We start from the raw sequence: 27,048 nt of genomic DNA on the forward strand, positions 1-27,048 counted from the left end.
TTTCCTGACTTTTAGGGTTTAAGTCAGTCCCTTAATGTTATCTAAACATACTTTCTTGGTATTTAATATAAAGAAGCTTTGCTTCTGAAATAGAAAGACTTTGATCTGCTGGGGCTAGAGGGGGGTTGCTGGGGGAATGGGGTGTGACTTCCATTATTTCCTAGCCCTTTCCCACTGTGCTACTTGTGATATAATTTTCTTTTTTTATTTTTTTTTTCCAGCCAAAGATTTACTGCAAGGACCATAATAAACCCTGTCATATGGGGGATAAAACTGACTTTGCCAGACTGCCTTCAATGATTTTTTTTGTTGTTACTTTACATGTAAATGAAAAGTGTGTATCTTCATGATTAGTGTGAAAACTTACATTTACATCTTTTACTCTCCTTCCTCGTTGCAGAGTTAAGTATGATGATCTCTCTTCAATTTACTCAAGTTTTGATTTAAACACACTCTCATTGACAATACAGTGGTGTGCATGTCAACATGGATGCCTATACTAGCAGATACCAGAGCTGACATGTCCATATGGTACCCCTAAATGATGCATAATTCTAGTTTGGAAATTACAGAGCAACATCTGAAAGGCTAGTAGGCAGTACCTGCTTGGAAGAGGTGATTAGTGTGGGTGTAACAATAAGCACATGGAGACACAACTCTGCCTGAGTCAGGGTGCATCTCCTGGGATTACATGTAAGAGATGCAAAGCCATTTATGATGCCTCTGCCCCTGTGAGGCCAAAAGGCCTGAAGTGTATCCACTTAAAGTCCTGGAAATACGTAACAAAATGTTCCAAGTGAGAGAAAATGAAGGAGGGAGGTTTTCATAAAGAATAAATCCACAAAATGCATTGTAAGTAATGACAAAGTTAAATGCTGTGCTTTGAGTTTCCTTTGCTGAAAAGAGCCTTCTGAACTCCATGGAAACATTGAAAAAGATAATTATCAGCCTTAGTGATTGAGTAACATGAGAAGAGTTTAAAAAAAAATCACTTATTTACATGTCAAAATGCCCATCACAGCTGGTTGTTATGGGAACATACTGCCTTTTTTTAGGAAATGAGAAAGTGCTAAAACAAAATATCTATTCAATGAACACTGGATGAATATATGTTTTCAGAGAAGTTACTCTAAATTCACAGCAATGAGAAAACAATCCTGTCTACTTCACACCTTTCATTCTGTTGCCATAGATGGAAGAATGACACCACAAAGGATTCTAAAAAAGGTTGACACACATTCATACCATCAGAAAACAGGCCACAACTGCCAGCCAGAAAATTAACAGCAACTGCCGAAACTAGTGGAAAGCTTAAAACACAAAGAAATACCCTGAAAAAAAAAAATAATAAACACTGTATTTGGTTTACTAGACAGGAATGAGATGTAGGATTATAGATTCCAATGTGCTTAATTACAAGAACTCATCCATGAATAGCTGCCTTTGATAAAAGTAGAATTTTATACTTATCTTCAGGGCTGACACCAATATCGGATACAAGCAGCAAATGGCCTTTTATTCTGTGAAAACTAAGTGTTCTTTCAAACTCTTAATAAGGGAGTCCTGAAGCAATATCTGGGTTGATTAGACAATGAAGAAGTCATCATTCAGTTGATTACCAATGGCTCAGAAAATGAACTATTAGAGTTATAAATGTTGATAGCTGTGATCAGTGGGTCTAGAAAAAACACAGTAATAGGGAGACAAGGACAGATCTTTAGTATTTGCTGAAAACATTTTTTAAAGTGATTAATGTCCAAACTTACAGAAATCTAGATGTTTTTTCCTGTGAGGAAGATGCTAAAGACTGCTGTAAATCTAGCCCTTCAGGCCAACATAAAGATACCTGTTTCTCACTTTAGTCAGCAATATTTGTTTAGAGCATAAGGAACAAAACACTTGAATAAGTCACGTGGTCACAGCATTGAAAGTTTCAGAGTGAAACAACTGCATTCTGAAAACAAGAAGCCTCTAAAACAAATGTTCTAGGAAATGAAAGAAGTGATTTGCCAATCTCAAAGACAAATAGCAGGTTATAATGAAAGGAGTAGTCACAGATGCTCCCTCTTCTTTCCCCTAAATATTCACTAAATTTTCTGAGATGACTTTTCAACTGAAATCAGTCACAGTCTGATACCTAATATAATCATACTTTCACTGTGTTAAATTGCAGCTGGATAAAAATACAAAGGTTAATGTACCAAGCACAAAGAAGCAAAAAAACTATTGTTAGATTTTTGGAATGTACACGTTTATGCATATTTACATTCTTAATTTACTACAGTGTATTCCTGGCCTGACTTTGTACTGTGTAAGAGTTCCCTCTACTGGCTGAGCTACTGGAGCTGATCTTCATTTCACTGGGCAACTTGCTGCACAATTCAAAAGATTTCAGGATGTGAGTCTGACAATTTTCTTTCAGTTTCTCTGAAATGCTACAAAAGTTACATTGAATTTCTTTGGAACTGGAAAGCCTTCATTAAAAAAAGCTTACGAATCCCACCAGTATAAAGCCTAAAAAATCTTAGAGCCAGTGTGGTGGTGACAGAGTTCCTAACGAAAGCTAACTGACTGACGTAAAATTCAATATGTAATTGAAATACACATTTAATTGAAATAACATGAACAATTTAAGCAGCAGGATTCAGTGTATTAACTCAATTTTCCAAACCTTTAAGAGGATCAAGTTACAAGACTTACATCATCTTATACATTACAGAGATAAGTTTGTCTTCAGGCTGCTCCAAAAGATATTGTCATGTCTTTTTTTACCCAGCCATCTTATAGCCATGCAATAGGTGAAAGGATCTCAAATGAAGATAGTAGTTTATAAAGACAGATTCTTCTCTATTCTTTGTTCAAGGTCCACTGATGAAATCCCAGGATTCTGTTACTTGTTTGATCTTTATTCACACCAGGCACAATGTTCTTATAGCTGACTAATGACTATTCCTGAATCCCCCTCAAGAAATGTATAGCCTGCTTTGCTTACACTTTGAGGAAACTGAGCAAATCCATCATGCCTATGACATTTTTATCCAAGAGTGAAGAAATCTTTTTTGACTCCTCAACAAAGGCAATTGGACTTACTTCTATGTTCTTCAAAATCTGGACTCTATTAATGAAAGTCTGTGGCATTATTAAAGGAAAAAAATCAAAGAAAACCAGTTTTAATACCAGAGAAACGAGCAACAGAGCAGACTTTCATGCCCTTCTCACTAGTAAATTTGAGACAGAAAATCTAAAAGAAAAGCTTATCCCTCCCTTTTTTGAAGCTGCTGTGATCACCAGAATGCTCAAATATTCCCACCATGAAATGAAATCAAGATATGGACATAGGAACACTACAGGACATTGGTGCCAGACAAGGTACCCCATTTAGAGTGGAATAGGTATAATAATCCTTTTTAGCAGAAAAAGATAGACAGACATTACATTATTATTTTTCTACCTATGCTTGGGCATCAGGAACTTCTTTCTCACTGCAGAAAAGTGAGGGTGTAACACAGACACAGAGTTAAGATTGTTCTGAGATGTAATTTTTGTTGTCATGATATTAGTAGAAAGCTCAAAAAAAAAAAAAGAATTTGGGAATTTAAGCCATTTTAACATAAAAGAGGAAGTTTTTAACTCAGAGAGACAACCTTCTGCTACATTTCCTTATGCCCTATTTTAAACTGAAAGCAGAGATTCTCAAGAATCTAAAGCATCAACCCTTAACACTAAGCTAAAAAGTTTATGTTATAATCTGACTTATTTCCTTCTAAGGACACCTGTGCATCTATTGGGAAAAAAAAAAAAAAAATATACTGTTTATTTATATACATTTATTAAAATGTAAAAGTTTATGGAAAAAATTGATACTTCATAATGTACCACTAGCCCCACTTTTCAGATGGAGGTTCTACAGGACAGGAAGACAGCTCATTTCAAGTATTTCATCTCTAGATCAAGATGCTGCCTTGCTATCACATGAGTATGCAATGGAGTGTGTGTTTTCTCTTGCATGGCTTTCACATGGAAGGCTCAAAACTGAAATTTCTACATTAAAGGCACTTTGCTGTCTGGTTACATCTCTCCCAGCCTCCATAGGACATTGGTTTAATTGTGCTTCATTATCATTATTTCAAAGTAAAGAAATTGAAGTTTGGTTAAAATACACCCTTTCTTGAATGACAGTTAGATCAGGGCATGCTGTTAAATATACTATGAATTTCAGAAGTGAAATAAAACACAAACTTAAAAAACTTTCTCACTGACTGCAGCAGTATTATTATTTTATTCATGGTGCAGATAATTAGAGGACTGTCCTCTGGAAATGGCCTTCACTCAACAAATGCAACTTGACATCTTTATTGTCTCAGTAAACTTAAGCAAATACTCACACAAAAATGAAATAAAAGGTATTTATGAAAAATTAAAGGAAGGACAAAGCAATAAAGCCAAAACAGATGTTACTTTGAACAAATGTATTTTATGAGACTCTTCCTACTAGATCATAGAATAGAATAATAATATATTAATTAATAATTAATTAATAATAATAGACTAATTAATCTGAATCAGTGATGGTGTACTGCTGATGATAACCACAACAAACAGATATGAAATGGAGGATCATTTTTATCTTTTTTTGACAGCAGCTGTCGTGGTTTAAGCCCAGGCCGTAAATCAGAACCACGCAGTCTACTTCCCCCCCCCCTTTTCTTCCCTCCGCTTCTGGAGGGACGGGGAGGAGAATCAAAAGAATGCATCTCCCATGGGTTGAGATAAGAACAGTTTAATAACTAAAGTATAACACAAATCACTACTGCTACCACTAATAGTAATAATGATAAAGGAAATAACAAGTAAGAGAATACAACCGCTCACCGACCGGTACCTCACCCCCACCCTGCCATGATCCAGCCCTTCCGGGGGCTCTCCGTTCTACCTCCTGGGCATGACGTGCTATGGTATGGAATACCTCTTTGGCTAGTTTGGGTCAGGTGTCCTGCCCCTGCTTCCTCCCGGCTTCTCCTCCTCCCTGGCAGAGCATGAGACTCACAAAGTCCTTGGTCAGGATAAACATTCTGACCAGCAACTGAAAACATCGGCTTTATCAATATTTTCCCAGGCCGAAAGTCAAAACCACAGCGCTGCACCAGCTACTAAGAAGAAGAAAAACTGCTGCTGCTGAACCCAGGACAGTATCCACCCCTTATTCCATGCCATTCACGTCATGCTCAGATCCCACATTTTCAATATACAATCACTTTCATCTCAGTGCACTCTTATCTTAGTGCACGGACCAATCCCTATAAAACTGCTGAGTCCATTCGGTCCATGATGGTGGGCTCCATCTCTTGTAACAGTCTTTCAGAGCAGAAGAGGCCCATTGCAAAGTCCACCCCTCGATCATGAGTCCATCTCTATGTTGCATCTCTGCCCTGATGGCCTGAAGTGTCATGGGCCCATCAGGCTCAAAATAATTCACCCTCCCCTCCAGCAGTCTCTGCAACTTGTTCTCGGGGACTCCACACAGCTGCCTTCCATCTCCGACGCTTCCAAAGCACTGGAGGGGCCCAGTGGATTAGATACTCGCCCATACTGTCCCACACACCCTGCCCCTCATGACTGTCCAGGGTTGGGGAAAACCTCTCGGTCCCCCTGTATTGTCTAAAACCAGACAAGACCCAAACCTGACTCTGCTTAACTCTTGAGATCAGACGTAATGGTTGTGAACAAAACACACTCTGTATGCGTGCCAACATGGTGACCCCCATCACAATCAGCAAACAGGTCTCAACAATATTAAAAGGCCACTCAAAAATTTCAAAACTCTCAAACGATGCTGTAAACGGTCTGGGAGGGGCACTGGGAGGGTAAAAGAATGTCTCCTTCATAGGTTGACCACCCAGGAAGGAGAAAAAAGATGTATAGTTGCTAAGCATTTGTATTATATACCTCCCAAAGTATAAAGGTGGTGACCACACTGGGAACACAAGCCAGATCAGTTTCATGATCAATCCTTCTATTGTATTACAAGTCATTGCTACAAAATACAACGAGACAACAACCTTAGCCCAAGCCCCACACTTGAAAAACACCAACACAGCAAATACCGGCTCTAAGTAACCTACGGCATATTGAGACTGTGAGATCAAAAACAACAACTTTGAGAGCCAATAAATCAGCATTGTGACGAGTGACTATTAATCTAAAACACTGAATGCTTATCACAAATACGATTAGACACACTCCGGTCAGATCTGTCGTTATCTCAACCCTTCGTGCCCCACGTTGGGCGCCAAAAAGAACTGTCGTGGTTTAAGCCCAGGCCGTAAATCAGAACCACGCAGTCTACTTCCCCCCCCACCCTTCTTCCCTCCGCTTCTGGAGGGACGGGGAGGAGAATCAAAAGAATGCATCTCCCATGGGTTGAGATAAGAACAGTTTAATAACTAAAGTATAACACAAATCACTACTGCTACCACTAATAGTAATAATGATAAAGGAAATAACAAGTAAGAGAATACAACCGCTCACCGACCGGTACCTCACCCCCACCCTGCCATGATCCAGCCCTTCCGGGGGCTCTCCGTTCTACCTCCTGGGCATGACGTGCTATGGTATGGAATACCTCTTTGGCTAGTTTGGGTCAGGTGTCCTGCCCCTGCTTCCTCCCGGCTTCTCCTCCTCCCTGGCAGAGCATGAGACTCACAAAGTCCTTGGTCAGGATAAACATTCTGACCAGCAACTGAAAACATCGGCTTTATCAATATTTTCCCAGGCCGAAAGTCAAAACCACAGCGCTGCACCAGCTACTAAGAAGAAGAAAAACTGCTGCTGCTGAACCCAGGACAGCAGCATATGGCTCCTTTGCAGATTTTATTAACCTTTGTATTGACATATCCAGCAATGGCTCCATATGTATCACTGTCATAAAAAAACACTGCAGACTCTGAGCAATTACAGTCATTATTCTTACAACTCATTTTTTTTGATTTGATGAATTTCACATTTTTTGTTTTTAGGTTTAAGTGTATATATATATATATATATACCAGGGCTAATGTTGATTAGAAATATAAAGGAAAGGAATTGTTATTGACACCTTCTACATGCATTTACATAGAGTTTCCAGACCCACCCCCCCCAATGGACTTCTTTTTGCTGCAAGAACATATTGCTAACTCACGTTTGACTTGGTGTCCACCAGAACCCCAAGGTCCTCCTTTGCTGAAGGCTTTGCAGCTGGCTTGCCCCCAGCATGTCCTGGTACATGAGACCCTACTTGATCTGTTCCTCAAGGACAGCCACTGGCAGGTCTTTGAAACCATTTTCTGAAATATTTTTTATTTCCTTTCTCGCACTGTTATTCCATTAAACTGCATTTTCCTCATTAGCTTATGACAGCATCACATAAGCGAGTATCAAAACCTCTTGTTAGCATGGAGAAATACAAGATGCCTCTATCCATTAGGTCAGCTATCTTTTCAAAGACAAAGTAAGATTGACTTGACTTGTGGTTTACAAGCTTATGTTGTTTATTTCATATCATCTTATTATTAAGCTCTAAGTGCTTATAAATTGATTGTTTAATAAGTATTGAAGCTAGACTACCTGGCCTATAATTCTCTGGATCCTCTTATTTGCTCAGATGTGAAATGCCAGTGAAATTAAGGTGAAACCTGACCAGCTTTTGCTGTTCTCTTAGTAGTTTGCATATGGAAGACCAAAGAAATCAAGAAAGAAATGCATTCCTAACTTCCTATCAACTACTTTTACCATGTTTTCTCATCATGGCACTAAGAGCACTGTGGGGTTCACACTATTCTGTGGAAAGTCTGTGATATAGGTAAAATGTACAACATTTTTCAAACATTTACCAGTACAGTCATGGCAGTAAAATAGTGCTTCTTCATGGAAAGAATTTGTGTCAGTTTGACATGGACTAGGCATCCAAACTTACGCAAAATCAAAGCCTGCCTCGTATACTCAACGGCAGCAAAAAAGCTGCCCACATGGACCATATCACCCCTCAGAATCATGCCTGCTGCCTCTACAGGAAGCCCTGCACTAGTACATCTGGTTAAATGCCATAGGGAACCCCAGGAAGAACAAATCTGCCATGTAGGACTGTATCGAGTGTCAAGGGAGAAGAGCCCTGAGGCTGCCTTGTACTGGACACAGCCAGTTCCAGCCAGCTGTAGTGGGTCCACCACAGGGTCGTGTCAATCAGCCAAGCTGATGCTCACATTTTGGAAAACATCTTTTAAAAAAAGCAGAAATTCTGGACAAGTAGAGGAGGAGGAAGAAAAAAGAGTGAGAAAATGAGAGAACACCAAGGTCAGAGGAGGAGGTGCTCCATGTCAGAACAGATATTCCCAAAGTGACTGTGGCCCACAGAGGACCCATGTCAGAGCAGAAAAGAGTGAGAAGGAAGGAGAGGAAGAGAGAAATCACTGCATCCTGACCCCAACCCCTGCATTGCTTGTTTCTGCACTGAAGGAACTGAGGGAGAGCAGAGGTGATAACAAGGCAGGTGAAAATGTGACTGGAATGAAAGAGCGAAGCAGGGAATTGAAAGTTATTGGAAGTGAAATGACACTGGGAGTGAAGTTCAGTTTGGCAAATGGAGGGAAAGGTATTTTTTCCATAAGTAAGTGTTTTAATGTTTGTCTTTTTTTTGTTTGCTTGTTATCCATACCCAAATCAGTAATTACATAGTTATGTTATTTGGCAATAAATTCAGTTGAATTTCCCAAGCCAAGTCTGTTTTGCCTATGGCAACAGCTGGTGAGTAATTTCCCCATCTTTATTTTCACTCAGGAGTTTTCATGCTCCTGTTCCTTCTATTTTCTCTCCCATCCCACCAGAAGGAAGGAAGTGAATGAGCAGCTGTGTGGGTGCTGGGATGCCAGCCAGGGCCAGCAAACAAGCACTCCATTTCTGAACACATGATGATACTGGCTGATCATAGTATACCGAGATGGAATATACAGAGCACATATATATGTTTAATGGTATTTTAGCCCTTGGTAGCTACAGAGATGTATATCATCACTCTCATCCCCTGCCCATGGAGCTGTACCATGCAAGCTATATTAATGCACTGGAACACAACTACTCCATGATGCCTTGCTTCTGTCACCTCTGGTGGTGACAGCCCATCCACTTTGTTGTGTTTTTTATTCCTTAACATAATCATGCAAAATACAGTGTAGAGAATACTATCTGTCTGACTAGGCTGATCATAGTATCAGTCATGATCTTGTGAGGCAAGACAGCTTTGTTACCCTCGTAGATAATGCAGTTGCTGTCTTGGTGTGGCCATCACATCTGGACATCAAAATATTGGTGTATTTCAAATCATTATGGAGAGCTGAGGGAAAAAGCTTAATTTTTTCGTTTTTATCTTGTAAAACCAGAAGATTTGGGAGAGGCATCTTTATACCGGATAGGTTGTACGTGATACCACATTTCTTAGAAATGAAATTGCATATTTATCCTGATCTCTGAAGTTCCTGTTGTACTTTGTGTGGTATATAAATACCACTAAGACCATGTTGTCCTGTACATCCTATACCACTAAGACCATGTTGTCCTGTACATCCTATCCTAAGCTAAGTACTGAAACTTAAATTGGAATGGCTTGTTGATGAGGTCTAAATGTAGTCTAATGCCAATTTGCCAGTGAGCTGAAATGTTTCTGAATGGTCTGGCATGGAGTCTAAATGTGTATTGAATTTGCTTCAATAATCTCAATGTAAGCATACTGGCTTTCCTTCATTTGCTTCAAACTGAGAGTTGCTTCCTCCAAACTTAGTGGCAGCATTATTAAAGCCAAATATGTCAAACAGTTTTTCAGGTCTTTTGTGAATTATTTAAAGAATACAAATAGAGACAGAACAATACTGTTTCATCACCAAATCACCAATAACAAAATAGTGTATGAATGGAGCACAGAAAATCTGTCCTGAAGCAATCTAAGATGGCTGATGCTAAGCCTCAGGCTGTAGCTGTCCATGTGTTCCCAAGTGGGAAAAAAAAATTCACCCTGCAATTCTGGCTAGACATTACTTCAAGCAACTGTGATACATTTTTGACAGGAAAATGTGAACTGGAATGGGACAGATTATTTACTAAAAAGAAAGCAAACAGAAATAAGGCACATTTATACCAGGCTGAAAATGACATAGACTTGCTGATATACAAGACTCTTGCTTTGTAAAAGTTCAAGGTAGTTCATGGTATCATATCTTAATGAAGTGAACTGTGCAAATAAGCAACCAATTGAGTGGTAACCACAGGGCATGATCTGGAAAGGTCAGACTTGACTTGAGGATACTGACTGATTAACAGCAAAATATAAATCTTTCCCTACAGAAGGTCTAAACAGCTTTTCCCCCAAAATAGATTATTTTTCCCACATGCACAAATGCAGTTTGTGGATTTTTAAAATAAGTAAATCCTACAAGTGCCTTATGGGTACTCGCCTGGACCCCATGCAATTGGATGAGGTCTGGGAGTCAAGGTGGTAGTAATCATCCACCAGTGTGGCTATTCATCATAGAGGAAAAGAAAACTTGATAGATGCTGGGTTTCTCAAACTCAGAATTGGTTTATCACAAGTGTATAGGCTCTCTCTACATATGAGTTTGTCTTTTTACCATTTCTAATGCATGAAAATGTATCCAATAGAAAGGAATGAATGGTGGACGTATTGATAAGTTATCACAGAAATATTTGCCCCCAATTCAAAGATTCAAGGAAGCTTTGTCAAAACAGAAACAGTCAGCAGAATCTGTTACTATCTGAAAATTACAGAATAATTTGGGTTGGGAAGAGTCTCTGGAAAGCATCTGCACCAACTTCCAGTCAAAGCAGATACAATCTTAATCTTGTATTTTGCTGCTTTCTCACACTTTGAAAGTTGTGTGTACATACAATATATACAAAAAAAAAAATGCAGAGAAAGAGACAAAAATCACAAGTAAACATGCTTGTATTACAAAAGATTGGCCAATGTGCTGCAGCAGATAATTCTGGTTTCTGTATTTACTGAGAAAATTATGAGGAACTGAAAAATAAAAGTCATACATAATCTATTTTTTCCAGAGGGACCTTGACATGCTTTGTAAGGTGGGCTGATGCCAACCTGATGAAATTTAACCATGACAAGTGCAAGGTCCTACACCTGGGTCAGAGCAATCCCAGGCACAGCTACAGGTTGGGCAGACAAGAGATTCAGAGCAACCCTGCGGAGAAGGACTTGGGGGTGCTGATTGATGAGAAAATGAACATGAGCCGGCTCCAGTGTGCGCTCACAGCCCAGAAAGCCAAGGGTATCCTGGGCTGCATCAAATGGAGCATGACCAGCAGGTGATCCTGCCCCTCTACTCTGCTCTTGCGAGACCTCACTTGGAGTATTGTGTGCAGTTCTGGCATCCTCAACATAAAAAGGACATGAAACTGTTGGAACAAGTGCAGAGGAGGGCCACGAGGATGATCAGTGGACTGGAGCACCTCCCGTATGGAGATAGGCTGAGAAAGTTGGGGCTGTTCAGCCTGGAGAAGAGAAGGCTGAATTGAGACCTCAGCATCCTTCCAGTATCTGAAGGGGGGCTATAGGGATGCTGGGGAGGGACCCTTCATTAGGGACTATAGTGATAGGACAAGGGGTAACAGGTAAAAACTTAAACAGAGGAAGATTAGATAAGATATAAAGAAGAAATTCTTTACTGAGAGGGTGATGAGGCACTGGAATGGGCTGCCCAGGGAAGTTGTGAATGCTTCATCCCTGGCAGTGTTCAAGGTCAGGTTGGACAGAGCCTTGGGTGACATGGTTTAGTGTTTTAGTGTGAGGTGTTCCTGCCCATGGCAGGGGGGTTGGAACTAGATGATCTTAAGGTCCTTTCCAACCCTAACTGTTCTATGATTCTATTATTCTATTTACAACTGACTTAGTCTGCAATGTCAGTGGTGAAAAGTGTGAAAACTATCAGACTCTCAAGAAATTAGAGACATTCATGAATGGAGCTGACTGGTCTCCACAGTTGTCTTCAGAAAAATATTACTATTTTAGCAGTGGGAAAATTATTTTTCAGCCATGTATAAGGAAGAGGTTGTTGGATTCAGGAAGAATGCAACAAAGGTTATGCTGAAAATATGGAAACCAAATTCACTTGTTTCTCCTCAGGCAAATCACAGTTTAGGCTGTCCAGCTAATTACCCTAACCTTGACCCAGCGGGTGAAAATCTGACTTCTCAATAACTTACAGGTGATTCACTCTTTTCTGCTAGTTGAGCTGTGCCTTTCACCTTATGAAACTAAAGAAATCCATTTGGATCAAATTATGCATGACAATTTTGCGATGTAAGTTAAGAAATTAATAGGAGCAAAACTAACCCTATTTCTTTCTAGCAGCACAGACTGAGATTTCACAGGTAAAAGGTTTCATTTCCCCTCTTTATTATTTTTTCCCTCCAAGATTATCCTTTGCATTTTTGTTTACACAGTTGCTAAGAATTAAGAGAAGTTAGGATCACAGATGTTTATTAGAGTGGAGTGATGACATGCAACATCCGCACAAATGGTGAGATATGAGATGTGATTCTGGATGCCAAGCAGGTGGCAATTGGAGGGCTGGATAAATCAGTGAGTATAAGGATCTGAACATTTACCCAGAATGCAAACTGACCCCGAAATGGCAGATGTCCACTTAAGTATTTTTAAAATAGTTACACCTGGGTAGCCTGATCAGTTTCTGCCTACAACATTAATGAGGTTTCTAAGATAAGGGAACCTCACGTGAGGAAAGAATATTAGGGAGACACTAAAGTGGTCTACTTAGAACATGTACAAAAGTTGGAAGACCCCCACCCAAAAAAGTAGACCATGGATATATCAGTTCTTCAAAGGATTCAGTAATACTTTCAATTTAATGACTACAATCTTTATCTGGTAAATTTTGGCAAAAGCAATAGCTTCAGCAGTGCTTTTGCACTGTCCTCTTGAAATATGTACAGTCTTGCATTTATTTTTTTTTTTTACATCACCTTTCAGCATTTATTTGGCAAATTTGAGACTTTATTGCATTTTTATTAGCCTCCTTAAGCTACTTAAATTATTCAACTGTGTAAATGTTCCTTGAATGTTTAGCTGCCGTAGAGACAGCAACATTTAAGCATTTAATCTTTTAGAGTTAAGATACAGGGAGGCATGGGAGGAAATTACAAATCTTTTGATTTTCTCTCCATAGTTTCTAGTGATTAGGCAGCACTAGAAGCACTGGATGTCAGCTGTTTTGAATAACTAGGAATCTCAACAAAGTATAACTAAGCCTTTTTAGCTAAAGAAGAAAAGAAGTTTCTAGGTGATAAAACAAACAAGCTCAGCTTTGGTCTAGATCCTTCATTTGTGCAGATCAGCATAATGCTAAAGTGAATTGAACTGCACTAGTTTACCTAATCTAATAAGCCACCTCTTTATGGAAAGGCATCTCTTCCCATCAGAATGGGCATATCAGTATGGACAAACTAAAATCAAACCTACCTCGAAATCAAGCCAAATACAAGCTTAAGCTACTGCGGCTAACAAAACAAACAAACAAACAAAAACAAAAACAAAACTTCAACTAAAACCTGTCAACCTCTTTCAAACTGTTTTTTTTTTTTTTTTCATTTTTGAGGATTCTAGATGGAAGTTTTCTTTGGCAACTTTGATTCTGACCAAAAAGCTGAAGTTCTGGATATACCACAAGAAAGCCTCAGGCCCTACATAAAATGCAAGCACTGATTAAGTATCATCATAGAAGTGATTCTTTGTAGAAAAAGACAAGATAATATTTCTTTAAAAAGGATTTTTTTTTTTTTTAAGGTCAAGAACTTCCATTACTTTTTTGTAGAAAAATATATCTAAAAATTAAAAAAAATATTAGAGTTACAGCTTCAGGTACCGAAAAGGATTAAGGTCTGATCTTCTTAATAGAATCTACATTCTTTGACTGAATTACTTGATTTCCCATCACCCTGAAGAATATTAGGCAGCTCAGAATGGGGTCCAAATATACATAACAGTCTACTCAGTGGGGAACTTCCTAAGCCAGACAACAGAGAAACCCAGAGAACCAGCAGTTGCGTTAAATGGTGACCTCTGTGCTACAGGGAAGCATTTCTGTTCACTAGGCTTTCTTTCTGTACCAGGTATCTTTCACGTCTCTTTCTAAATGGAGCGAGTCACAGCTTTCTGTAAGACAGGATGTGGGAGCCCAGAGCACCAAACCCCACATCCCACAGGAGTGTTCTAATCAGCAGGCTGAAGGCAAATATGTCAGGAAGAGCACTCTTACTCCCACTTCCTTCTTGTGAATCTGTTCTGCTTCATGTCAAAAATTTGAAGATTCATAGTGCCAGAAACAAGACCCTATCTCTCTGTCTTGGGTTTTCATAAAATCATAGAATTGTGCCATTCCTCCCACTGCCTCCCACACACACCTCATTTCCTCTGAGATGGGTGTGAATATGTTTTATAGGAAATCTTATCTGTAATTATTTCAACTCTACAACAACTGCAACCAGCATTCAAGCCAGTTACTTTGGCCCAGTGGCTTCAGAGCTCTTTACAAGGATGGTGGATGACCCACTTAAAAAAATTTTATACCTCCTGGGTATGATGACCAGAAAAACTTGATTACAAAAATTCATACTTGAACCCTCTCTCTTGAACTGACACCTAACTTCTGAAATGCCAGATGCATGGGGAGAGAGGAATATGGTTTTGTCTTTATTCCTTTTTATGTAACAAATTGGGATATAGATCCTTCCGTCCATCTTACAAGTCTGAATATGGCTTAAACAAAAGGTAATACTGATGTTATTCAGTGTTGTCAGTCTTCTTTTGGCATATCTTGAAGAAAGCTTTAAGCTTTCCCTGTTGTTTTGATAAAAGTTAACTGCAGTCATCTGAATCTGTGAACTTGAAATGCTGTGTGGGAGCTTAGCAGTAGTTTTCTGAGTTGGAGTTTTGGGGTCCAGCCTCTAACCCCTGCCAATGACACACTGAAAGTGCCACCAGCACCATTCAAAGTTCCTATCCCTCCCATACAATAGGAGCAAGAAGAGATCTGGCTTGGGGTGAAGTAAAAAGGTATCTCAGACCTGCATGCACATGAAAGTCTGTAGGTGTCTTGCTGGAGTTTCTAATTCCAGTTGCCTAAGAAAAATGAGATTAGCCTATTCTGTTGACTGTATTGATTCTAAGCAATCATAGAATCATAGAATTATTACAGTTGGAAAGGACCTTAAAGATTGCCTAGTTACACCCCCTCTGCCATGGGCAGGGCTACTTTCCACTAGACCAGGTTTCTCAAAGTCCCGTCCAACCTGGCTTTTAACACTGCCAGGGATGGGGCAGCCACAACTTTTCTCTGCAACCTGTTCTAGTGCCTCATCACCCTCATAGCAAAGAATTCCTAACATCTAATCTAAATCTATCCTCTGTCATCTTAAAGCCCCTTGTCCTTTCACTACATGCCTTTGTAAAATGTCCTTCTCCAGCTTTCTTGTAGGCCCCTGTTAGGCTCTGGAAGGCTGCTCTAAGGTCTCCTCTGAGCCTTCTCTTCTCCAGGCTGAACAAGCCCAACTTTCTCAGCCTGTCTTCATAGGAGAGGTGTTCCAGCCCTTTGATCATCTTTGTGCCCTTCCTCTGGACTCGCTCAAACAATTCCACGTCCTTCTTGTGGTGGGGGCCCCAGAGCTGAATGCAATACTCCTGGTGGGGTGTCATGAGAGCAGAGTAGAGGGGGAGAACCACTTCTCTCAACCTACTGGCTATGCTCCTTTTGATGCAGCCCAGCATATGGTTGGCATTCTTGGTTTCAAGTGCTCACTGCCTACTCACGTTGAGGTTCTCATCAACCAACACCCCTAAGTCCTTCTCCTCAGGGCTCCTCTCAATCCATTCTCCACCCAGCCTATAGCTTTGTGTGGTTTTGCTTCAAACCACTTGCAGGACCTTGCCCTTGGCCTTGTTGAACTTCATGAGCTTTGCACAGGCCCACCTCTCGAGCCTGTCCAGGTCTCTCTGGATGCTATCTCCTCCCTTCAGCATGTTTACCACATCGCACATCTTGGTGTTGTTGGAGATCTTACTAACGGTGCACTGAATCCCATGGTCCATGTCACCAACAAAGATGTTAAACAGTGCAAGTTCCAGTACCAAGCCTTTAGGAGCATCACTCATCACTGATTTCCACTTGGAAAACAAGTTGTTGACTGCAACTCTGTGTGACCATTCAGCCAATTACTTATCCACCAAGTGGTTCATCCATCAAATTCATGTCTCTCCAGTTTATAGACAAGGTTGTTATGCAGAACAGTGTCAAATGCCTTGCAGTGCTGCTAATACCAACTGTATCTAGTTAGAGTTTAGCCAATTGAGAATCATGGTCAAAATTTTCCCACCAGCATTTTTCAGATCAGAATACTGTAAATAGCTTCTTTATACATAAAATCACAAAAAACATGTAAGAGAAAATCATATGCTATAGTTACGTGCTTCTTGCACTCACAATTCCAATCAAAAAAATTCTCATGAAAACCACTTAGAAATTGTTTTCTTAGAAATTGTTAAAACAGACCTGGGACTGATCATTTCAAATGAATGCACAGCTTGTTTACTGAAGAATATGTGACTGAGACCTGCTAAATGCAGTTTATGTAGACATGCAAGCAGCCTTGACTTTAATTTTGCTCTTGAGGCACAGGCAGTCTTCAAACCTCTGCACACAAGCTATGAAATATCTTCAGATCAGATCAATACTGAAAATGTGATAGAAATCAGTGTGAGCTATATAATTTCAGAAATAGATCCTGCTCTGATCTCAAGTGCATATTGATCTTGTATAATGGGTTATTATGTCCTTTAATCACTTTGCAGTATGTAAGCTTAGAAAGTTATCTACTTAAAACAGCACTTTACTATTTAAGTACATTTGTCATTCTGGATTAAAATCTTGTGTGTTACAAACCCAATATTTTTATGCAAGGTTTATAGAATCATCTTTTGCCTTTTTTTATTTTTTTATTTTTTTATTTTGTAATATATTAAGCATTTCAAGCATTTGTGATAAGACCAGGGATGAATTTAGGGATTTATTTTAGTGACTTGCCCTTTAAATTTACTTCCGTGTGGTACATTTTCAGTCAAGACATCTGGCAGACACCTTTGGGGCTTGGTAGGTGTGCAAGTGTTCAAGTTTACAAAGCTGAGAATGCCAGACAGCTGTTTATTTACCTCTTGATGATTGTTAAACCACCAATCAGACCATGTCCTTGATTCACACCATTTCGTCATACTTAGCCAGACTTAAGCTATTTTTATTTTGCCTTTTTTGCTTCTTCTATAGTTTTTATCTTTCTTTTTTCTTTTTTTTTTTTTTTTTGACTTCCCATCTGATAAAAAGTTAAACAGGACCAGATGTTTGAAAAAACATTTAACCTTTTCTCTGGTGCTGGTTTTCTCAATATATATGTTTGTGAATTGGATGCACCTTTCAAGTGCAAGAAGATTTGAGAAATCTGGTTTGGTTTGGGTTTTTTTACATCAACCAGTGACTTACAAGGAATGCCTGGCCCAGACGATGTTATATGAACTGCACTTGGGGCTCTACAAAGATGACTGTAACACCACATATAAAAGAAAGGCAGTAAATAAAATAATAAGCATATTAGAAAATTAGGAAGGTATAAGGTACAGAAGCTCTCTTTCCACAGCTACAAGACCCTAATGTGTCAAAGCACTTAATACCTATAAATATCTTGGTGTCTGCATTGAAACAATGGGGTCTCCGCAGTGTATTAAGTGATAGGAAACAAGCATCTTACATACATTGCATGTAAGAAATCAGTTTTTTTTGTGGGGTGTGGCAAAAGGAGGAAAAACTGCAATATGCATTGTCAAGAAAAAAGAATCTGTCAATGCAATGTGCAATTAATATTGGCTCAGAGAACTAACTGGGTGCAGAGAAATATGTGTCTCATAGGCAGAAGTTACATGAATGTAATTTTATTTGAAACAACTAAACTTTCTTCTCAGCAGCTCCTGAGATGTTGGAACATTTGGTTGGGTAAAATGTATTCAAACATGTCAACATGAAATTTTGGCATTACATACATAAAAGTAATATTTTCATGGTTACATTAACACAAAAATATTCTGAGTATCCAGATGATTTTACTGCTGTATTCTTATTGCAAATATCAGGGTAATGCCATTCAAATTACAGTCTAAAATAAAATTTTCTACATAAAATATGGGATAAAATCTGGGTTGCTGGGAGTTGGCAGTGAAGTTCTAGCTGTCACATTTTTATTAATGTATCTTTAGCGATATATTAAATGCACTCTGTACAGCAATTCTGTAATAATTGCTTTGAGAAAGGTAATTGAAGAAAATTAAAGTCAGCCAAATTTTAAAAAAACAAAAAAAACCCAAAATCCAAAAATCTGATCAAGAATTTTTTGTGTCCTATAATCACTTCCACACTGTGATGAAGTGAGAAGGAAAAGGGATAGGATTTCTTAGTCTAAAATTGCCACCAATCTTATGGCAAAATTTCTTCATTAGCTTTACAAGTGTTTTTTTATCCGTAATACATAGATCATCTCTTTGGTGCAGTTGAAACACAGTGCTTAGGATTCTGAAGACTTAGGTAGTTTTTTTCAGGCATCATTGAAGGGACCTCTCAAGGCAAAAGAAACACCAAGTATGAATGCTAGATTAGAAAGACTGTCATTCAGTAGTTTTTATGAAAATGGATTTTTTCCTGTATTCTCACTTGTATCTAGTATAATATTTTGACCATCAACAGTGATTAAACAAGTACTTATTTTATAGCAAATAACTGGATTTTCCAACAGTGTCATGTATTTTGATCAAAGCAAAATGTGAAATTAGCATTACCAATAAGGCAAATAATTTATTTCCTGAAGCTTTGGTCAAATTAAGTAAAGGATCAAGCTGAATGGTGACTGAATTATCTATGACAATTATGGTAGTATATTTCACAATGAAAAAATTAAAATATTTTCTATTCTTTGTAATGGGTACTACTTCTTTTGAAACTGAAAGGTGTCAACTGTAGAAAACTGAAAGAAGATGAAAAACTTATGGACATTATAGATAATGGAACTAAGTTATAATGGCTGAGTGAAAAATTATTTTCTGTTGCAAAATGCAAAGAACTTAGATACAGTTCACACTTCTCCTGAACCATATCTCAAAATATCTAGCATCTGGCTAAACATTGAAACATAGCTTGTAATAATATGGACATATACAAATGTGTTACGTTCAAAATCCTGTTTATGTGTACAAAATGGAGCACACTTTATGTATAAGTATTATAAGTAAGGCCATGAATTTGTTGTTAGTGTAGTGGAAATCCTAAGTCTAATTAAAGAATGATCATTATACAAAGAATACTAGAGCAGGTAGAATACTTTAACATCCTTTAGCAGCACTTTTCAAAGCCTGTGCTATCATACCTGGTCTGTATTTCTCTACACTACATCATGTTAGTTGTAAATATCTAATTGTTCCTGGAAAATCTGCTTGTTACTGCTGTGTAAAACTACAGTGTATCATACAAAGATAAGCAGAAATAAAACAATTTGTATAGAGACAACTGGTCAATTAGAAAAATTATTATTAAAGCTAAATCAAGTAAAGCAAGAATTGTGACCTGTTACTAGCAATAGCAACACCATATTACAGGGCTGCACAGTTACTCATTCAGTTCAGAAGTGTGCTTGTCAAAGTGGCCAACATTGGCAGCTTCAGCAGAAGGTGTAGAAAACATGAGGAAGGAAGATGTGAGATAATTATATTGCCTCTCCTGAAAAGCTATTATCATTTCCTTAAGTAACATTCATGTTACTTCTAAGACATGACAACCTTTCATGTTGATATTAGGACCTGTCACATTTTACCAGTAACCTTCCCAAAGTCTTACGTGACTGTAACTCTTGATAGCATCTAACATTTAAATGTAATTATGATCAGATAACTCTCACTCAGTCAATTGACTGTGATCAGTTCTTGTATTAATTAGTTCCCTGTGCTTTTCTTGTGTGCTCTAAAATTCTGTTTTAAAAGTGCACCAAAATAAGCAAAGCAAAGCTACATACATGCTATATATCTACGCATAAAATGCTATTTGCTTTCATGCTATATAATCAGCTCTACTTGGTTTCTGACATAATAGATGTGATGGAAGATATCAACAGAAAACAATTCAGTTGATGCCATTTAATTCTTCTGCATACTTTAAGGCTACTTAAAGGCTACAAGGACATTTATATAAATGGAAGCAAACTTAACCTTGCTTGCTAAAATAGATCCAAAAAAGAAGACCAACCTTAACCTTTGAAATTGATAAATAACTACAATTAAGATATTAATGCATCAGATTCTTGGGAAAAATACTTTAGCAAAGCATTTTAACAAAGTTCTAGCTTTTTAAAAAACATAATTTTTGGTTCTTTTTTTTCCCAGAAAACTTCAGCGCTTCCTAATTTTTAATTTCTTTGTTGAGATTTCCTGTATTTCTCTGTTGATCTTAATATTGAATCTATAATGTATGTATAATTTTGTGATGAGTTGCTTAATAAGGTGAAAATATTGCCAGTTTTCTTAAGTAAAAATTATGCAATATATATATGTAAATAAATGTATTAATAAAATATGATAGAAAGGGATAATATAACATAGACTTTTGTGCAGCAAATGAATAAACAGTGTAATTTTACCTCCAGGCAGATGGGTAGGAAACACTAGTTTATGAACACAGCTGATTAGCCATATTCAGACTTCACAATACTGACAATTGTATTAAAAATGTTTATATGCAATTATAGGATGAATGAAAATATAATTACTAGTTATCTTTATTGCTTTCCCTTCTCTACACTTTGTATGGAAACAGGATAAGAAATGAAGTTATCTCTTAGAGAAAATTGTAAGTTTTTATTTTATATTAAGTTTTAACAACATGTGAAGCTTATTTGCAGAGTTTTAAAAGACTTAGCAAGTTTTGTGTCAGGTGAACAAAGTATATCCTTCTAGCCTAAAATGGATTACCTGTGCTTTCCTAATGAAGACACTAAATGTCTGATTTAGTATATGTAAATTATGTCCAAAATGTTATCTGTTTTTTCTTTTCACTGCTTAAATTTGAACCAATAGTCGAACAGGAATACAAGTTACATGTTTGATTTGGCAAGCACTGCCTGGTCAGGTTTTCCATTCAGCAAAGCACTAGGTTTTTATTTCTGACACAAATCTAAGTTTCATAACATGATGACTTGGGAGAGGTGCTATACTGTTTCTAATTTGGATGTATACATGATTTGAAGTATGTCAAACTAGTATTTTATGCTGCTGAAGAGCAACTCAAGCTTTGCTTATCATGGCCATGAAGCAGTAAGTAAAATGTATACACAAGTGCAATAGCTATTTCATTGAAATTAACTCAGCTCTTTTCTCAAAATGAAGTTTAAAAGAGAACTCTGTGAACATACAACAACAACTGCTCAAAATAATTGCAGTAAAATGAAAACCATTTTGTCACAGTATGAAAAACTGATGGACAGTTGCTTCGTGAGTGTTCTTTTCATCAAGCTATTGAATTTGGCTTTGAGTCATGCTGATTATTTCTGCAAGTTAAAGCAGTTAAGTGAGAAACAAATCTCTTAAACATATGGCAGGTCTGATTATCATATGAAAGCCACGCATGCCAAAGATTTGCAGAACACATTGCTCTAAATAGACTCGAAAAATGAAAATTAAATGCCAGTTTTAAAGTCCCTACTGGAAGGAGATACACCTTTCCTGAGGGCATATGCTAAAATTTAGGAGTCATGTAAAAATTTTTGATTTCACATAAAAAAAAAAAAAAAAAAAAAAGACTTTGATTATCTCTGACAGCCATATCTGCCGAAACATTGGAGGGGGGGTGAGGGAGAGAAAAGCAACGCAAGGAAAGGCAAGCCAAGGAGAAATTTACTGTTCAAGATCTCCATCCGTAAAACCAAAACACCTCTTAACTGCTGCTCTTTACATTCGCACGTTCAACTTTCGCACATTGCCTGAAGAACAGCTGCTTATTTATTTCTACATGTTTACCTTTTAATAAATATCCCATAGGCCAGGATTTGTTCCATTTGTAGTTAACAAAGGATTCTCCATCAATATTTTTAAACTATAAAACTTGGCAATAAACTGTAACTCCTATAGCTATTAAATTTTTAATTTTGACATAATATAAATAGCTGAAATCCCAGTAGCTGCAAAGTACTAGAATGGCACAAAAGTCCTGTCTTCCAAAAGGGTATTTAAGCCTGTGAGAGAAGATACTTTGGTGTGAATGCATTGGATTTTTTTGTCTGGAAAATGAAGATGGAAACCAGTCCAATAGAATTTCTAGTGATGGAGGTATGTCTACAGAGAACCTGGCTGGACTTAGAACTTTTGAAATTAAATAGTTTGAGATAACACTATAAGGAACTATTCAAAAAGTAGAATTCTAAACTAAGTAAAGGTAATGTATCTAAAAGGTTCCTTCCATACCTTTGAATTTTACTATAAACCAGTACAAATACTGATCAGGAGTAGGTGGGAGAACTAATCAATACAGGCAGAGGATTTTTATTCTTTTAGATAATTTTACAGTACCATTAATATTTCAAATGTTTGAGGCCTAAGTAAAGAAATCTGATTTAAACTTTGATCTTTACACTAATTGCATCATTTAAGAAGAATTCTTAACTGATTTCTGCTCTTAAGCATTTTTCTGCTCTTGGCTGGTCATGAGGTTATTCAAAACCAGAGTTTTCTGGCATGACAGGTGCTGTGGATTTTTTTTACAAAGTTTATTTTATTTTGTTGAAGGCTCAAAAAGAGACAGGTAGATTTGTTGCTACAGAATTAGTCATTGTTGGATGACAGATATTGTCTGCTATTGTTGTTTAAGGCACTCATTCTATAGAAAGTCCGGTTTTTAATATTTAGAAAAAAGGAAAAAAAATTGTGTTGTGAATACAGCATCATTAACAATATTTTGGAACAGTATGTAAAAAAGAATTCATCTCACATGAAAACCAGCAGGAGTGTATCAGGTAAGCATAATGTAATTATCCATTTTGGCAGATGGCCAGTACACCAAATTTAGAGGATGTGTCATCCAAATGACAGTAACCTGTACTTTTAATTAATTTATGGCAGATCTCACCTAGTTTTGCATTTTCTGAGTCATATCTATTTTTGTTGTTGTTACTTCTTTGAAAAAAAAAAAAAAGATCTTTCATTTGTTTCAGCCCAGTGAAATATCTTATTTTGACTTTTTTTCACCCTTTGTTATATCAAAGGAATATCTGCATGAAAATGAAAGTGTTGTAATCACGAAGTGTTGAAATGCTCTGTGGATGATTTTCTGGCAAAGAACAGCCACATACCCAGATCAGCAAGTGCCTACATGGAGTTCGACATGAACCAAGGTACAACAAAAGGTGAAGGAGAATGGGAGCGAGGCACTGGGAGTAAGAATCCCAGCAAGATAAGAAGCAGCTGGAATTTACTGAGTTGATAAATTGAGGACTGTTGGAAAACTTTGAAGGTCAGGTTCTCACACCTGTGCTTAACCAATTATATGTTAGTTTTTAAGGGCCTCACAGATATGTATCCAATCACAATGTGCCAAGTTCGTGAAAACAACTTTAAGAAATAGTATATAAAGAGTTAGTTTTCTAGAATAATTGGCTTTGTCTGATCACACTGATCTCCGACTGAGTCCCTTCTGTGACAATGCTCCTTTTCTTAGATCTTTAAAAATATTGCTAGAAATGCTCAGAAATATGCTTTTGACATATTTCTGTGATTATTTTTCTATACAAAATTGTTACTTTGGAAAACTTCTGATTAACTCTTATTCATATAAACTGTATTTACACCATTTCAGGTTGCCCGACATCACCAATTAACATGATTCCAAGTGATTGCAGATATCCACCTGGAGTGTCTCTGCCCCTAAATTACTGGATCATATTGATTTAAAGGAAATCATATTTTCTATTGTAACACAAATACTTCCTTTTCATTGAATATTCCTCTTCTAATTTCCAACCTTGCTAAATTAGCAGTTGCACATGAAAAGGTGGTTGCGAGCTATCTGTCAGCTTGTAGTCAAAATAAGTGGACACTGTTTCTGTTCCCCTATAGAAAAATGTCTTTACCATGACTCTGAAAATTCATTTATGATCTTAGTTGTTGCTTTTTTTCCAGAAACTGCTAACTTCTCATTAAACTATTGAAATCTGTGACAACAGCAGAGTGCTGTGAGTCATTGGAATAATCTCACCTTGTCAGTGGTGAAATTACATGAACACAAGTCTGTGGCAACCAAAGAATCTCACTTAGCTGCAGAACTTACTAATATGGAAAGAAAATTTTATGGTCTCTTGAGTCAGATGTCCACTGAACCTGAACCACACTTCTTAAAGTGACTTCAAAGACAACTGGGAGTACTGAGATAGTCTGATAATTATTTGGATTAATCATATCACTACTTTTGAAAGCATAGATTAGTTTCAGCATGAAACTGAAAGACAGGACATGAGGAGAGAGCAGAATGAATATAATTCTGGATTTGCAAAGCTCCTTCAGCATAGTAAAGCCTGTTTTTCTTAAATAAACAAATAAAAGAGCAAAAGCTGTGATGTGTTTGCATTCTTTGCTGTGGCTGAGGCTGTTATTGTGCCATGGTTTAAGTCCAGCTGGTAACAGAACCACGCAGCTGCTCTCTCACTCCCCGTCCCCCCTCTTTCTCTCCCACACTCCCTGAGGGATGGGGAGGAGAATCGAAAGAATGTAATTCCCACAGGATGAGATAAGAAGAGTCTACTAACTAAGGTATAACAAAAAACCACTGCTGCTACCACCAATAATAATAATGATAAGGGAATAACAAGGGAAGAGAATACAACCGCTCACCACCCGCCAACCGATACCCAGTCTGACCCGAGCAGCGGTCTGGACCTTCTGGGTAACTACCCTCAGTTTATATACTGAGCGTGACATGTTGTGGTATGGAATATCCCTTTGGCTACTTTGGATCAGTTGTCCTGTCTCTGCTTCCTCCTGGCTTCCCCTCCTCCCTGGCAGAGCATGAGACTCACAAAGTCCTTGGTCAGACTAAACACTACTGAGCAACAACTAAAAACATCAGTGTTATCAGCGTTGTTCCCAGGCTGAAAGTCAAAACAGAGCACTGCACCAGCTACTAAGAAGGAGAAAAATGACTGCTACTGCTGAACCCAGGACATATTGGTAACTGCTTCCTCAGCTGATGAGCTTTATTCTCCATTTCCTTCTACTAGCTAATCATCCAACTCCCCTTTGAAGAAGAAAACAAGCAAACAAAGAAACAAGAAAGAAAGATGCCACCTCGATGCACATCTTCCTACCTTTTATTTTACATAGACATCCTGCTGGAAACCACTGTATCTGATGGACTGTAGTGTTGTTCAATTGCTCATGAGCATGCAGGGGCAATAAAGTGTGTTTATTTCCTGTCCTTTCTAGACTTTCTTTGCTTGTAGTCCATTCTGTGAACTGCAGAATATTTTGCAAAAATGTGTAGCTTTCTGACTCTGGGAAGAGCAAAGACAGAAATGCCAATCAATTTTACTTGTCTTTTTGTTCAATATGCAAACCTTGTTACTTATACATGGTTTAAGTACTAGTTTGCAACTTCTGTGGTCATAAGTTGAAGTCTTATAAAGTGTTTCCTGCTGAAATGTCATGCTGGCAAGAATTCAGCAGCAAATAAATATTGCTGTTCTCACTAATTTGAAACAGTCTGAGTCTTAAATCTTTAGCTGCAGGAGATTTATTAAGATTGCAGTTTTCATCACCATCCCTTCAGTCTATCAAGATAGGTCAAAACTGCAGAAAACATATTTTTTGGAATTATTTCAGCTGTTGTAAATTTAATTTCTTTAATTCCTGTCTTATAATACAGCATGAGAGTAAGAACCCTAAGCTAGAAAAAAATGCAGCAGCTATCCATGAAAACATTCTAAGCTTAAGGTTAACTAACTGGTTTGATTGAAAGTGTTTTTAAGTTTCAACTGTAAAAAGCTGTCAGAATCTGACCCACAGCTTTGCTAATTGAATTTTGAGTTATCATTGCATTAGTGTGGTCTTTTTTAAAAAATTGCTGAGCTTTTTGGGGCATATTTAAGAAGGATGTATGCTTTTGCTGTTCTGCGTTGAAAATGCACTGTTTTGTTACTTCACAAATTTTTACTGACTTCCTGTCAATTCCATCTTTCCTAAAGGTATTCACAACTTCTCTAACACGTTCTAGGGCAGTAAAATATTACTTCATGATGCAAGGCATAAATTAATGAAATTATTATTTCTGTTCTAGAAAAGAAGATTGTTAGATTACTTTTGTTCTGGTAATTTTCAATATTAATTTTTAAATATTTATCACTAAAACCTTATCACTATCACACACACTTTCTTTTGAAGAAGTACCTGTAAAGTGCTTATGTGTCATCCATTTATTCAGGTTGTTTATAGATAGCTTGGTCCTAGACAACCAAAATACCTTTAAATAAAATTCTAGGTATTAAAAAAAGAAAAAGTAAGGGAAAGAATTCAGAGAACTTCATTGGAACCCTTTATCACAGATGGAAGATCATGAGGTAGATGTTCTGAGAATTTGAAAAGTCATAACTCAATTTTAAAGGATTTTTTGAAAGAATATGAGTTTTACTCTAAAAAAGAGAGAAAAATGAAAGGACAAAATATCTTTACAACATCCATTTATTGTTTCCTGTTGCCATTATCTGGAGAAGCCTTGACTAATGATAGCTTTAACTGGGTAACTGCAATAAGTGTGTCAGGTAATTTTTAACCATAGAAAGATTTTCCTTCAATGACATACTGTTGAAACAAGAAAGATGAAGAATATGAATGAGTATATGTGAGTTTTCATT

This window comes from Psittacula echo (assembly GCF_963264785.1).
Source record: "Psittacula echo genome assembly, chromosome: 5".
Lineage (NCBI taxonomy): Eukaryota > Metazoa > Chordata > Aves > Psittaciformes > Psittacidae > Psittacula > Psittacula echo.